Source organism: Mustela nivalis (assembly GCF_964662115.1).
Source record: "Mustela nivalis genome assembly, chromosome: 7".
In the NCBI taxonomy this organism is placed as follows: domain Eukaryota; kingdom Metazoa; phylum Chordata; class Mammalia; order Carnivora; family Mustelidae; genus Mustela; species Mustela nivalis.
In genome coordinates this window covers 25214089-25231381 of record NC_139026.1, presented here as the reverse complement: position 1 = coordinate 25231381, position 17293 = coordinate 25214089, and the positions used below count along the sequence as shown (strand labels likewise).

Here is a 17293-nt window from a genome sequence, read left to right as displayed (position 1 = left end):
TCTAATTAGAACTGCTTATTAGAAAGACAACAGTCTCAAGAGCCTAGGGCTGTGCTTTAAACACTAATAAGCAGTCAATAAATATTTGTAGGTGAACGAATCAACCCAAATTTTGGGTTAGACATTTAAATGTGTAAGGGACAATAAGACATGACAGAAACCAAAGACCCAATGCTTCCTGAGATATTTACACACAAATGCCAGAAACACAAATGCCCTTCTCTAAAGGAAAAGAGACAGTCTGGCTCTTTCTTTGCTTCTTTAACAGTACCAGTCATACTCTTATTTCACAATTCCAACTATATTATTACCCTCTCAAACTTTCCATGCATTTCACCCTTACGTTTTTAGGGATGTTATTAACTCGGTGCTTTTAGATTATGGAGTTAATAAAGGTTTCTTTCTACAAAGTCATGACGATAGAAACAGAGGAGAAAACACTGTGGGTCCCAGCTCAGGTCCAGAGTTAGAAAGTTAGGCCCAAAGTAAATCTTAGCTCTGGTCAAGATTTTGGATATACCTGATGAATCAACAGGAAAGCAAATCCTGTTCAGAAAGCAATGTGGCCTAAATGTTTTCTAAATAAGTTATATAGATAAGAAAGGAAACAATGCCCTACAAATAAAAACTGAAGTCAAAGAAACTAATGATAAAGAGTATCTGACTTTCACTAAAATATGAAAGGAGTAAGAACACCATTATGGTAGACTATAAAAGATAACATGCAAAGTTTTCTTCAGTTCACTTCACTAAAGCAGTGCAGGGTCAGAATCTATAACTGATTAGATGGGTTTTTAAAAAAATAATTAGTCCATGATTTGAGATCATTACAGTTAGGATTATGAGGGATAATGGAATTTAACATAAATAAAAATTAATAGAGCTGATTAGGGTTTAGTGAACAAATTCAATGGTCTTAATCTCAGAAACAAAAGAGTTCAGAACAAATTATTTCAAAAGGAACAAAGTATAGTATCTCTTTTGAGGAGAAGATTTTGAATATTTAAGGTATGTCACAACAAATCAAAAGGAAGCAAGTCTTAAAATAGAACTAAAAAGTAATAGAAGAAAGTGCAATTAATTAACTTTCATTAGGATATCAGTAAAAGCAGGGCGCCTGGGTAGTTAAGCCCCCGACTCTTGATTTCAGCTCAGATCATGATTGAAGGGTTGTTGAGACTGAGCCCTGTGTCAGGCTCCATGCCACTGTGAAGACTGCTTAAGATTCTTTCTCTCAATAGTCCCCCACACCTCTCTCTGTCTCTTAAAAAAAATAAAACAAAACAAAACAAAAAAACAAAACAAAAAAACTATCAGTATCAGTAAAGGCTACATAAGACAAATGCAATTTGGACTGGACCTTGGAAATCAGACACAGATGAAGAAGATAATGAAGTAAGACTCTAGAGAAACAAAAGGGATGGGATTCAGAGCTCTTGAGAAGTAAAGGGAAAATGGGTATTTTCATTAAAATAGAAAGGGAGGGGCGCCTGGGTGGCTCAGTTGGTTGAGCAACTGCCTTCGGCTCAGGTCACGGTCCTGGAGTCCCGGGATCGAGTCCTGCATCGGGCTCCCAGCTCCATGGGGAGTCTGCTTCTCCCTCTGACCTTCTCACCTCTAATGTTCTCTCTCACTGTCTCTCTCTCAAATAAATAAAGAAAATCTTTTAAAAAAAAATAGAAAGGGAGGAAAGAATAGATGAGGATATAGAAATTCTCCATGAGAAGTTGAGAGAATTTATGTCCACGAGTTTTTTTTCAGGTACAAGTAAGAGCACAGTTGAATGGTGGAGAAATAGATTCCAAGTTGAATGGGAAGCAAGGGAAGCAGGCTAACAGACTAGAGAAAGAAAGAAAGTACAAGAACTCATTTGAATATCAATTTGAGTATCAAACTGCAGTGTCTTCAGTGAGATTGAAGTGGATAAGAGAAAGAAATTATGTCCTTGAAATGGTCAGTTCTAAGGGATGGCAAAGTCCAAGAAATGGCTAAGTGTAGGGCCTGCTAAACTGGAATAAAGATAAAGAATACCAGACAGAAGATAAACTATAAGGCTAAGGTGTTAGATGAATCAGCAATATGAATGGTGCAGTCACAAAGAACAATGACAAAGGATAGAAAATAAAAACAAATTGAGCGAGAAGTCAAGGTCTTCAGCGACTATTGGGGAACATCATGCAGGTTAGTCATTGACAGAAAAGAAAATGGGAATAAGATGGACACAACAATTATCAAAAGCAAAACCATTTTAACCCAAGTTAGTCAAACAATTGTCTAGAGGCAAAAGTGGGGTTCACAAACACAGATTTCCTCTTTGGTCCCCAGTTGCAGGAACGAAGAAGGAAGAATAATTCCACTTAAAAACCTTCTAAAAGGTTGCCAGGACAAGGTGAGGTTTCAGTGAGAGTATATTTTTTTAAAATGTGGAGACGGTAAAAAAAAAAAAAAAATTATTGGTAATGGAATAGAAATTTTAGAGACTACAGCAAAAATTGTTGAGAGTTTAATGGGTCAGCCATGAGCAGAAATCAAAAAGGATGAATAAGTTGCCAAATGAGAAACTATGAGATCAAGCACTTCATATTTTTTAAGTAATTATGGAAATAATTGAAGGAGAAATAGTTGGTACACCAGCTAACAGTTGATAGATAGCTGGTAGACCAGAGGGCCAAGGTACAACAGAAAATGGAATGATATAAAAGTTTAAACAGAGACAATATGAATAACAATGAGATGGAATCATTCCTAGTTCTCTTCAGAGTACAGGTACCTAATTATGATGATTATTGCCTAGGTTTTCTGTGATAGGCAGCTCATATGTGTCTTTTCAACATTCAACAAATATTTACTGACTACCTACAAATGCTAAGCTTAATCCTAAGTGTCACAGATATACCAGAGAATAACAAAAACAGAATCCCTATCCATAGGAAATTTTTAGTCCAATGGTACTATCTGATTAAGGTTTTTTTTAATGATGGAAATGTTCTATAATTGATACCACTCAATATGATAGCCACTAGCTCAGTACATGTAGCTATTTCAAATAGTGCACATTTCAAACAGTGCAACAGAAGAACTAAATTTTTAATTTTTAAAAAATTTTATTAATTTAAAAATTAGATTTAAATAGTTCTACATCACTACTAATTCTGTATCAGGCACCCAAGTTCTGAGTCTAGCCATTATTAGCAAAAAGAGACTTCCCTGGGAGGGCATGAGACTCACTGAAGCAACAGGAAACTAGAGAACCAGAACCAGGCTAAAATAATTGACCAGAAGCACCAGTAAGGGCATACTAAAGAACAATCTGCTCTTCAAATGTTGCCACATATTCATCTATCACTGACTCTGCAGTTCAAATTCTAGAACAGAACTTGTCCAACTGCCCAAGTATTGTCCCTTCCTGCCCAAGAAGATGATACACAACAGATAATTCATCTGAAGATGAAATATAAATAGAAAGGAGGCATATTAAGTAAGAGATTTATTTTTTCAATGTTTCTGAAAAAAAAAAAAAATCAGAAAGCCACAAGTGGAAAATAAGAGCTCTGGCTTTAAGCAATGCAAAAAATAAGGGATTCACTATAGGATTAATTTAAATGATCATGTTCCCTCTCCCTGAGCTGGTAATTGCTGCTCTTTCCCCAATATACCTCCTCTTCACTTCTGGTAACAAAACCGTACTTTCCCCACCCCCACCACTCTGAAATAGGCAAAAAACCTAGTTTGAGCCAGAGTCCACTATTCCCCACGTCGTAGTGATGGACCCAGGGATGGGCATGTGAACCAGGCCCAACTTCTTTTCTAGATTTTTTCTGACTTACATCAAATAAGAATCCTATCTCCTTCAATTTCAAAAATAAAGTCGTGGCTTCACAGAGAAAGCAGTAAGAGAGAAACAGATACAAGGGTCAGAGGAGAGGAGTAAGATGAAAGGAGGGAAGACGGTTTCTATATCCAGATGTCTGTGAGACCAGCACAATCTGTTCTTTTCACAATCTATGTCTGCTAATAAAGACCCTTTCTTCACTTGTTAGCTGGAATTGTATTACTGTCACAACCAAAAGTTGACTAGTTTCTTACTTAAAATCATTTTTAAGGGATGCCTGGGTGGCTCAGATGACAAAGCATCTGCCTTCAGCTTAGGTCATGATCCTGGGGGCCTGGGATGGAGTCCCACATTGGAGAGCCTGTTTCTCCTTCTCCCTCTGCCCCTCACTGCTGCTTGTGCTTTCTCATTCTCTCTCAAATAAATAAAATCTTTAAAAATAAATAAAATCCTTCTTAAAATATTTTAAATAACTTCTCTATATTTTTAATTTATAGGTAACTGTAAGTCTTATAAACTCATTGTGGGATGGGACAGTCTCCTGAAATACAGAATACTGTCAGAATAACAATTTTGGGAGGAGTCAAGATGGTGGAGAAGTATCAGGCTGGGAGGACATCAGGTAGCAGGAGATCAGCTAGATAGCTTATCAAATCATTCCGAACACCTACAAACCCAACAGGAGATCAAAGAGAAGAAGAGCAGCAATTCTAGAAACAGAAAATCGACTACTTTCTGAAAGGAAGGACCAGCAGAGAAGTGAATTCAAAGAGACGGGAAGATAGACCACAGGGGTAGGGGCCGGCTCCCAGCAAGTGGGAGAGCAAGGGAGCACAAAATCAGAACTTTTAAAGGTCTGCTCCACTGAGGGACATTGCTCCAGAAGCTAAGCTGGGGGGGGAGGGGAAGAGCCCAAGTGGGGACAGCGTGGTCTCAGGTCCCACGGGGTCACAGAGGGATTGGGGGTGTCTGAGTGCCACAGAGCTCGCAGGTCTTAAAGCGGGGAAGCCGCCTACAGAGATGGAGCTGAGGAGTGATCTCTCAACTTGGGGTTACCTTAAATTGTGGTCCATGGCACAGGCCACTGCTCTGTGAGGAGAGACCCCAAAAGATCTGGGGAGACCCCCCAACCCCACCGAAGAGCACAGGGATCTGCAGGGTTTGGAGACTCCAGGCAGGGCTGTGTGCCAGAGACAGAGACGCTTGGTCACAGGCTGGGTGAGCTCGGAGCACAGCCAGAGGCCAGGGAGACAGGAGTGATTGAGCGCTTTTCTCCAAGGGTGCACTGAGGAGTGGGGCCCCGAGCCCTTGGCTCCTCCAGGCTGGAGATTGGGAGGCCTCCATTTTCATTCCTGTCCTCCGGAACTCTACGGAAAGCACTCAGGGAACAAAAGCACCCAAAAGCGAACCTAAGCGGATTACTTAGCCTGGCTCCTGATAAGGGCGGTGCAATTCCGGCAAAGGCACTTGAGAATCACTACAACAGGCCCCTCCCCAGAAGATCAGCAAGAAATCCAGCCAAGACCAAGCTCACTTACCAAGGAGAACAGCGGAATTCCAGAGGAGAAAGCAAAGCATGGAATTCATGGCTTTCTCCCCATGATTCTTTAGTCTTGCAAAGTTAATTTTTTTTTAATTTTTAAATTTAATTTTATTTTATTATTTTATTATTTTTTATTATTTTATTTTATTATTTTATTATCTTATTTTATTATTTTTTTCTTCTGCTACATTTTTTTAACTTTTAACATTTCCTCTTTTAGCACTTTTTAACTAGTTTGTCTTACCAATACCTTTCATTAAAAAAAAAATCTTTTTTGAACCTTCATTATTATAGTCATATTCTATCCTTCATGTATCTAACTTTATTTTTTGTATACACATAGGTTTTTATTTCTTCTAAAAATATTTGGGGGGTGCCTGGGTGGCTCAGTGGGTTAAAGCCTCTGCCTTCGGCTCAGGTCATGATCCCAGGGTCCTGGGATCGAGCCCCGCATCGGGCTCTCTGCTCAGCGGGGAGCCTGCTTCCTCCTCTCTCTGCCTGCCTCTCTGCCTACTTGTGATCTCTGTCTGTTAAGTAAATAAATAAAATCTTAAAAAAAAAAAAAAAAAACCCTCATCATTTAAAAAAAAAAAAAAAAGTAAAAATATTTGGGATGCAACTTCTTCTAATAGATCAAAATAGTCCCTAAATCTACACAGGGCTTTGTTCTAGTCTCCAGCCTGAGCAAATTCTCTCCATTTTCTTTTTCTTTATTCTCCCAACCAACTTACCATATCAACTCCTTTTTTAGAAATGGTTTAAAATAATGTTTTTTCATCTTTATAGTCATATTCTATCCCTTCATTGTGTTTACCCTTATATATGTTTTCCATTCTTTAAAATTTGGGGAGGTGGTTTCTTCTAAGAGACCAAAATACTCCCAAAATTAAGTGGGTGACCCTGTTCTATTTACCAGTCTAATATATATATATATATATTTTCTTTAATTTTTTTTTTCTAAACTTCTTTTTCCCCTCTTTCTTGCCCCCACGATTTGGGGTCCCTTCTGATTTGGTTAAAGCACATTTTCCTGGGGTCTTTGCCACCCTTTTAGTATTTTATTCCCTCCTTCATATATATTCTTATCAGGATAAAATGACAAGGCGGAAAAACTCACCACAAATAAAAGAACAAAAGGTAGTACTGAAGGCTAGGAACTTAATCAATATGCACATTGGTAATATGTCTGATCTAGAGTTCAGAATGACAATTCTCATGGAGCTAGCCAGGCTCGAAAAAGGCATGGAAGATATTAGAGAAACCCTGTCTGGAGAAATAAAAGCCCTTTCTGGAGAAATAAAAGAAACAAAATCTAACCAACTTGAAATAAAAAAAGCTATTAATGAGGAGCAATCAAAAATGGAGGCTCTGACTGCTAGTATAAAGGAGGCAGAAGAGAGAATTAGCGATATAGAAGACCAAATGACAGAGAATAAAGATGTTGAGCAAAAGAGAGACGAACAACTACTGGACCACGAGGGGAGAATTCGAGAGATAAGTGAAACCACAAGACAAAGCAACATTAGAATAATTGGGACTCCAGAAGAGGAAGAAAGAGAGAGGGGAGCAGAAGGTATATTGGAGAGAATTATTGCAGAGAATTTCTCTAATATGGCAAAGGGAACAAGTATCAAAATCCAGGAAGTGCAGAGAAACCCCCTCAAAATCACTAAGAATAGGTCCACACCCCATCATCTAATAGTAAAATTTATAAGTCTTAGTGACAATGAGAAATTCCTGAAAGCAGCCCCAGACAAGAAGTCTGTAACATACAATGATAAAAATATTAGACTGGCAGCAGACTTATCCACAGAGATATCGCAGGCTGGAAAGAACCGGCATGATCTATTCAGAGCACTAAATGAGAAAAACATGCAGCCAAGAATCCTATATCCAGCTAGGCTATCATTGAAAATAGAGGGAGAGATAAAAAGTTTCCAGGACAAACAAAAACTAAAAGAATTTGTAAACACCAAACCAGCTCTACAGGAAAAACTGAAACGGGTCCTCTAAGCAAAGAGAGACCCTAAAGTAGAAGATCAGAAAGGAGCAGAAACAATATAAAGTAATAGTCACCTTACAGGCAATACAATGGCACTAAATTTATATCTCTCAATAGTTACCCTGAATGTAAATGGACTAAATGCCCCAATCAAAAGACACAGGTATCAGAACGGATAAAAAAAAAACCAAAACCCCCCATCAATATGTTGTCTACAAGAAACTCATTTTAGACCCAAAGACACCTCCAGATTTAAAGTGAGGGGGTGAAAAACAGTTTACTATGCTAATGGACATCAAAAGAAAGCTGGGGTGGAAATCCTTATAACAGATCAATTAGATTTTAAGTCAGAGACTATAAAAACAGATGAGGAAGGACACTATATCATACTCAAAGGGTCTGTTCAATGAGAAGCTCTAACAATTTTAAATATCTATGCCCCTAACATGGGAGCAGCCAACTATATAAACCAATTAATAACAAAATAAAAAAAAACTAATCGACAATAATACAATAATAGTAGGGGACTTTAACACTCCCCTCACTGAAATGGACAAATCCTACAAGCAAAAGATCAATGAGGAAATAAAGGCCTTAAATGACACACTGGACCACATAGACATCACAGATATATTCAGAACATTCCATCCCAGAGCAATAGAATATACATTCTTCTCTAGTGCACATGGAACATTCTCCAGAATAGATCACATCCTGGGTCATACATCAGGTCTCAAACAGTATCAAAAGATTGGGATCATACCCTGCATATTTTCAGACCGCAATGCTCTGAAGCTAGAACTCAATCACAAGAGGAAATTTGGAAAGAACCCAAATACATGGAGACTAAACAGCATCCTTCTAAAGAATGAATGGGTCAACCAGGAAATTAAAGAAGAATTGGAAAAAAATCATGGAAACAAATGATAATGAAAACACAACAGTTCAAAATCTGTGGGACACAACAAAGGCAGTCCTGAGAGGAAAATATATAGTGATACAAGCCTTTCTCAAGAAACAAGAAAGGTCTCAAATACACAACCTAACCCTACATCTAAAGGAGCTGGAGAAAGAAAAACAAAGAAAGCCTAGACCCAGCAGGAGCAGAGAAATAATATAGATCAGAGCAGAAATCAATGAAATAGAAACCAAAAAACCAACAGAACAAATCAATGAAACTAGGAGCTGGTTCTTTGAAAGAATTAATAAGATTGATAAAGCCCTAGTGAGACTTATCAAAAAGAAAAGAGAAAGGACCCAAATTAATAAAATCATGAATGAAAGAGGAGAAATCAAAACCAACATCTAAGAAATACAAACAATTATAAGAACATATTATGAGCAAATTTGATGATCTAGAAGAAAGGGATGCATTCCTAGAGACATTTAAACTACCACAACTGAACCAGGAAGAAATAGAAAACCAGCAAGGAGATTGAAGCAGTCATCAAAAATCTCCAAACAAACAAAAGTCCAGGGTCAGATGACTTCCCAGGGGAATTCTAACAAACATTTAAAGAAGAATTAATTCCTATTCTCTTGAAACTGTTCCAAAACATAGAAATGGAAGGAAAGCTTCAAAACTCATTTATGAGGCCAGCATTACCTTGATCCCAAAACCAGACAATGCCCCATCAAAAAAGAGAATTACAGACCAATATCCTTGATGAACACAGATGTGAAAATTCTCACCAAAATACTAGCCAATAGGATCCAACAGTACATTAAAAGGATTATTCACCACGACAAAGTGGGATTTATTCCAGGGCTGCAAGGTTGGTTCAATATCTGCAAATCAATCAATGTGATACAACACATTAATAAGAGAAAGAACAAGAACCATAAGATACTCTCAATAAATGCTGAAAAAGCATTTAACGAAGCACAGCATCCTTTCCTGATCAAAACTCTTCAAAGTGTAGGGATAGAGGGTACTTACCTCAATATCATCAAAGTCATCTATGAAAAACCCACCGCAAATATCATTCTCAATGGAGAAAAACTGAGAGCTTTTCGCTAAGGTCAGGAAAACGGCAGGGATGTCCCATTATAACCACTGCTATTCAACATAGTACTAGAAGTCCTAGCCTCAGCAATCAGACAACAAAAAGAAATTAAAGATTTCAAATCGGCAAAGAAGTCAAACTATCACTCTTTGCAGATGATATGATAGTATATGTGGAAAACCTAAAAGACTCCACTCCAAATCTGCTAAAACTTGTACAGGAATTCAGTAAAGTGTCAGGATATAAAATCAATGCACAGAAATCAGTTGCATTTCTTTACACCAACAACAAGACAAAAGAAAGAGAAATTAAGGAGTCAATCCCATTTATAATTGTACCCAAAACCATAAGATACCTAGGAATAAGATACCTAGATACCTAACCAAAGAGGTAAAGAATATATACTCAGAAAACTATAAAGTACTCATAAAAAAAATTGAGGAAGACACAAAGAAATGGAAAAATGTTCCATGCTCATGGATTGGGAGAACAAATATTGTCAAAATGTCTATGCTACCTAAAGCAATCTACACATTTAATGCAATCCCTATCAAAAGCCCACCTTTCTTTTTCAAAGAAATGGAACAAATAAACCTAAAATTTATATGGAACCAGAAAACACCTCAAATAGCCAGAAGAATGTTGAAAAAGAAAGCCAAAGTTGGTGGCATCACAATTCCAGACTTCAAGCTCTATTACAAAGCTATCATCATCAAGACAGCATGGTTCTGGCACAAAAACAGACACACAGATCAATGGAACAGAATAAAGAGCCAAGAAATAGAACCTTAACTCTATGGTCAACTAATCTTTGACAAAGCAGGAAAGAATGTCCAATGGAAAAAAGTCTCTTCAACAGATGGTATTAAGGAAATTGGACAGCTACATGCAGAAAAATGAAACTGGACCATTCCTTACATCACACACAAAAATAGACTCAAAATGGATGAAGGACTTCAATGTCAGAAAGGAATCCATCAAAATCCTTGAGGAGAACGCAGGCAGCAACCTCTTTGACCTCAGCTGCAGCAACTGCTTCCTAGGAACATCGCCAAAGGCAAGGGAAGCAAGGACAAAAATGAACTATTGGGACTTCGTCAAGATCAAAAGCTTTTGCACAGCAAAGGAAACAGTTAACAAAACCAAAAGACAACGGACAGAATGGGAGAAGATATTTGCAAATGACATATCAGATAAAGGACTAGTATCCAAAATCTATAAAGAACTTATCGAACTCAACACCCAAAGAACAAATAATCCAATCAAGAGTGGGCAGAGGATATGAACAGACATTTCTGCAAAGAAGACATCCACATGGCCAACAGACACATGAAAAAATGCTCCACATCACTCGGCATCAGGGAAATACAAATCAAAACCACAATGAGATACCACCTCACACCAGTCAGAATGCCTAAAATTAACAAGTCAGGAAATGACAGATGCTGGTGAGGATGCAGAGAAAGGGGAACCCTCCTACACTGTTGGTGGGAATGCAAGCTGGCACAACCACTCTGGAAAACAGCATGGAGGTTCCTCAAAAAGTTGAAAATAGAGCTACCCTATGACCCAGCAATTACACTACTGGGTATTTACCCTAAAGATACAAACCTAGTGATCCGAAGGGGCACATGCACCCGAATGTTTATAGCAGCAATGTCCACAATAGCCAAACTATGGAAAGAACTTAGATGTCCATCAACAGATGAATGAATAAAGAAAATTTGGTATATATATACAATGAAATACTATGCGGCCATCAAAAGAAATGAAATCTTGCCATTTGCGACAATGTGGATGGAACCAGAGGGTATTACGCTTAGCGAAATAAGTCAGTCGGAGAAAGACAACTATCATATGATCTCCCTGATATGAGGAAGGGGAGATGCAACGTGAGGGGTTTGGGGGGTAGGAAAAGAATAAATGAAACAAGAAGGGATCAGGAGGGAGACAAACCATAAGAGACTCTTAATCTCACAAAACAAACTGAGGGCTGCTGTGGGGAGAGAGCGAGGGAGAGAGGGAGAGGGTGGTGGGGTTATGGACATTGGGGAGAGTATGTGCTATGGTGAGTGCTGTGAAGTGTATAAACCTGGCGATTCCCACAGACCTGTACCCCTGAGGCTAATACTACATTATATGTTAATTAAAAATTTAAAAAAATTTTTAAAAAAAGAGTAACAATTTTGTTATTTAATAATGTAATTTAAGAAGAAACCACTTCAGTGAGGACAGGATACTAGTATGTAATTAATAATTTAAAGCATCTGCAAAAGCAGTAATTAATCCTACTTATCACAGGTATTTGTTGTTTGTAAATAAATGGATACTTCTGGTTTATATGACTGAGACTTTTCAGCTCCTTAAGCAAGACTTTTTTCTCTACAGGTAGTCTCTTGCTGACTTATTATAAATTCTAAATAAGACAAGCTTACAATCATGATTATTTTAATAAATGACCAAAATAGATCTAGTTTATGTAGGTAGACTTATAAATTAGAAAATCAGAACTGCCATGAGAAAAACACAATTGCAGACCATTAAAAAAAGAAGTGGTACAGGGCCGCCTGGGCATGTCAGTTGGTTAAGTGACTGCCTTTAGCTTGGGTCATGATCCCAGAGTCCTGGGATCTAGCCCTACATCAGGCTCCCTGCTCCTTGAGGAGCCTGCTTCTCCCTCTCCCTCTGTTTGCCGCTCCCCCTGCTTGTGTTCTGTCAAATAAATAAAATCTTTTTTTCAAAAATGTCATATAAATTTTGCAAATTACTCTTTCTGCTATATTTTATGTTAGTTATTATGTCCTCATTTTAACATAAGTTGGGGTTAATTATACATTAGAAATGATCTCGAGAAACTGAAGAGAAATCAAAAAAATTATCAAAGTGACTAATGGAAAATTATTTCTGTTAAAGAAAAGCTGAAGAAATGAATGCTATTTTATATAGCAAAACAAACAAACAAAAAGCCCTAAGGGCTATGTTTGTTATTGTCTCCAAGTAGTAACAGTTTGCTTGACCTCTATCACAATGTCAACAGAAACCAAACCAGGAGAATTAGGTTTAAATTCTTACAGAAAACATTCTAACTGGCTAAACTGTGGAATCATAATAGGATAAAACATTAAAGTAGGGGTTTTTGTGGGGGAAATTATCTCTCTCCTTTCTAGATATTGTCAAGGAGAAATAAACAAAAAAAGCTTCACCTGTGTAGAATGGTGAAAGAAAAGAAAATTACTCCTCTAAAAGCGAAGAGTACGACAAAATTGACTCTCCAAATCCACTACCAGATTTGACTCCAGAATTGTAGCAGTCAACATTTAAAGTAATCATTCATAAAAACTGACATGAGTAAATAATACATATATCTCTGCCTGAATTAATTTTTCCCAAGTAATGAGATTAATAAAACACTGTACATTAAGTATACTGGAATTTAAAGCTCACTTTAGAGCATGTTCAGTGTTGACACAAAATTTTTTATCCTGGGTGTCTCACTTGCTTAATCCTAGACCTGGCCCTAATATATTATGTCACACACACACACACAAAATCAATGCATTCCATAAATTAGAACTAATAGAAACAATATTCTCCGATTATAATGCAATAAAACTATAAATTTAAAAAAGCCTCCCAGCTGGAAATTAAAAAACCCTCTGCTACAAACTGACCTGTGTCTCCCCCAAATTTGTATGTTGATGTCTCAACAGGAGTATTTTAGAATGTGATTGCATTTGGAGAGAGGACCTCTAAAGAGGTAACTAAGGTTAAATAAAGCTATCTGGGTGAATCCTAACCCATATGACCGGTACCCTCATAAGAAGATGGAAAGGTACTAGACACAGGCACACAAAGGAAAGGCAGTGTGGGACCGAGCAAGAAAGTAACCATCTATAAGCCAACAACAAAAGAGGCCTCAGGAGAAACCAAGTCTGACAATACCTTGAGATCTCAAATTTCTAATGTCCAGAACTATCAGAAAATAAATTTCTATTGTCTAAACCCTCTTGATGGTGGTACTTTATTCTGACAGTCCTAACTAACTATTAATTTCTTCTCTTATTAAACAACTACACCTTCTATTAATACTTCTATTAATTCTTGGGTGAAAAGGAAAATGTAAACTCAAATTACAAGTCCTAAAAGATAATAATTAAAACCTTAGAGAATATACTTAATATACCTAAAACAGGGATAAGAAAAATCTCATACTAGAAACTTTACTAACAAAAATGAAGAATACTTGTTGAGTAAATTCCCAACTCAAAATAAAACAAAAAAACAAATTAAAAGAAAGCATAAAGTATATTAACATGATCTTAGAAAACTCAAGATCTACAAAGCAGCTAGTAGAAAATACATGAGTTTAGTAAGGTCACAGGACTCAAGATCCTTACATAAAAGTCCACTGACTATATTTCCACATGCCAGCAATAAACAGAAAGTGAATTTTTTTATTTTTAAGAGTTTATTTATCCACTTGACAGAGATCACAAGGAGGCAGAGAGGCAGGCAGAGACGGGGGCAGGCGGGGGGGTAAGCAGGCTCCCCACTGAGCAGAGAGCCAATGTGGGGCTCGAACCCAGGACCCTGAGACCATGACCTGAGCCGAAGGTAGAGGCTTAACCCACCCGCCATCCACGTGCCCCAGAAAGTGAAATTTTTAAAAAACTGTTCCCATTTATAATCACATAAAAATGCTGAGGAATAAAATGTAACATTAAGATATGCATGACATATTCAATGAAAACTATAAAATTCTGATGATAGAAATTAAAGATGATCTGATTAAAGAAGAGACATGCCATATTCATGGATTGGATAGGCTCAGTACTGTTGAGATGACAACTCCTCTCAAACTGAGCTACAGATTCATTATAATTCCAATCAAAACCTTAACAAGCCTTTTTGGGAAAAGGTGATAGGCTGATTTTAAAATTTATGTGGAAAGGCAAAGGACTTAGAAGAGCCAAAACAATCTTTCAAGAAAGAACAAGGTGGGGCACCTGGGTGGCTCAGTTGGTTAAGCAACTGCCTTCAGCTCAGGTCATGATCCTGGAGTCCCAGGATCAAGTCCCACATTGGGCCCTCTGCTCATCAGGGAGCTGGCTTCTCCCTCTGCCCCTCGCCCCTTTCATGCTCGCTCTCTCTCTCTCTCTCTCAAATAAATAAAATCTTAAAAAAAAAAAAAAAGAAAGAAAAAGAAAGAAAGAAAGAACAAGGTGGAGGACTTGCACTACCTGCATCAAACTTACTATAAAGCCGCGGTGGTCAAGACAGTGTGATATTCATGTGAAGACGGACAAACGGATCAATACAATGGGACGGAGTCCAGAAATACACACACTTAAATGGACAACTGATTTTTAACAAAGGAACCAAAACAATTCAATGGAGGAAAAGACTGCCTTTAACAAATGATGCTGGAACAACTGGATACCTATGTGGAAATAAAAAATGATTGTCTACCATCACCTCACACTACACAGAAATTAACATGAACTGGATCATATAACCCAAATGTAAGAAACAAAATACTAATCTTTTAGAAGAAAACAAAATAGTAATTTTTGTGACACAAGATCAGGCAAAGCTTTCAAAAAATTAAAAAAAAAACACACAAACTAGAAAAGAAAAAGAAATTATAAAATTGACTTTGTCAAAATAAATTTTGCTTTCAATAGACACAATTAAAATAAACAAAGCAATCCACAGACTTAGAACATACCTGTCAAATATGTATCTCACAAAGGGCTTGTATGCAAAACAAAGCGCTGTTACAACTCAATATGAAAATAACATCCTAATTTTAAATATGGGCAAAATATGTGGATGAATACTTCAAAAATCCATATTACAAGAATCTAAACATTATTAGTCATTGGGGAAAATCAAATTAAGACCACAATGATACATTACTACACATCCGCTAGAGTTAGGTTAAAAAGACTGACAATAACAAGTGTCAGTTAAGATGTGTGAATCAAATGGAACTGTCATAGGGGAACTCTCATACGTTGCTATGGGAATGAAAAACAGCATGATCACTCTGTAAAACAGTTTTGCTATATATGTTGCAGAACAGTACTGCTATATGTCATCACTCAGCAATGTCATTCCTAGATATTTAACCAAGGGAAATAAAATTGTATGCCCAAAGACTTCTACACGAATGTTCATAGTAACATTAATCATAAAAGCCCCAAACTAATAACAACCCAAATATCTGCCCATCAAAAGGAAAATGAATAAACAAATCATGTTACATCCATTCAATGGAATCTTAATCAGCAACAGAAAAGAATGAAAAAGACTGATATATGCAACAACATGGATAAAGGTTGGGGATCAGAGAAAAGGTCAAGTGCAAAGAGACACAGGGAAAATTTTAGGGTAACAGAACTGTTCTTTGCTTTTACTATGGTGGTGATGATTACAAAACTTTATACAAATACCAAAAGGCATCACACTGCACATTATTTAAATGGGTGAATTTTATTTTATGTACATTAAACACTAATAAAACTATAAAAACTTCTTAGTGGCAGAACAACACAGAAAGAAGAAGAAAGTAGAAATTAATGAGGTAGGAAATAGAAAAACAGTTGACTCCATAAATCTAATTCCTAGTTTAAAAAAATATGGAACTATATGCTTAAAATGATTAAAACAGTGAATTCTGTTATGTATATTTTATCACAATAAGAAGAATAAAATCAACAAAGCACTAGCCGACTAGATTAACAAATAGAGGAAGCAAGCACATATATAAATAAGAAATAACCCAGGGAAAGTAAGCATTCATTAAAACAGAACAAATTGAAAAATAAAAACTATTCTGCAGACCTCTATGCAGACAAATTTGAAAACCAAGATGAAGTAATTTCTTATGAAAACACAGATCATCAAAATTGATCCCACAATAGAGACAGAGAGATTTAACAGATTGTTTTCTATAGAATAAACAGATAATTACTCCAGAAATGGAGGTTGGTTCAAGATTAAGAAATCCATTAACACACAATATTAATAGTGCAAGAGAGGAAAAATTATGACTGTCTGCAGAGATGATGAAAACCTTTGAAAATTTGTGACATCATGCCTATCATTTCTACTATAGTGTTTGCCAAATGATCTTTTCCTATTTCTGTCATTTTCTCCATGTTTGTTAGTTGGAATTCTCCTGACAAGAGCTTTTCTTCTAAATATTATACATTATGTCATCTAGACACATAGATTTTTATTTTATCCTATGGATTATAACATTATATTATAACTTATTTCTTTGTTCAAATTGTCTCAGATTTGGTCACTGGGTGTTAAGATTAGTGGAAAAATGTATGATGACAAAGTATGACAAAAAATATTTACATAGTCTCAAAGTATTTACCCATAAGGTAATTATATATTACAAAGAGAAAAAAACAGTCATTTTATACTGGAAAAATCTGGCCAACATCATCTTAACCAAAGTGAACATCACTAGTAAGGGAACAAGTAATACACCTCCTAATATAATGCACTGAAGAAACATGACTTTGATTTTGGTGTTATTTTTGCTAAAAATATATAACCTGAATTTAATCATAAAGAATTTAAGACAAACTCAAATTGAGGGATAATCTCTAAAATAACTGGTTAGCAATCTTCAAGTAAAGGCAATGTATGATTCTGGACTGGATCTTGGACCAGAAGAAGGATATCAGTAGGACAACTGGTAAAATCTGAGTAAAATCTATAGGTTTGATACAGTACTATTTATTTCCTGATTATATTAATGTTAGTGTCTTAGCTTTGATTATTGTAATATGGTTATATAGGATGTCAATCTTTAGCGATCTCAGTGAAGGTCAGGTAGGAATTCTGTGTATGACTTTTATAATGTTTTGATAGCTCTAAGATCATTCATT

At 36.6% G+C, this 17293-nt stretch overlaps 1 protein-coding gene across 4 annotated transcripts in view; it reads right to left on the bottom strand.

Annotated features, from left to right (window-relative positions):
- CEP83 (centrosomal protein 83) overlaps positions 1-17293 on the bottom strand; it is a 134406-nt gene that overhangs the window by 21000 nt on the left and 96113 nt on the right. The window lies entirely within an intron of this gene.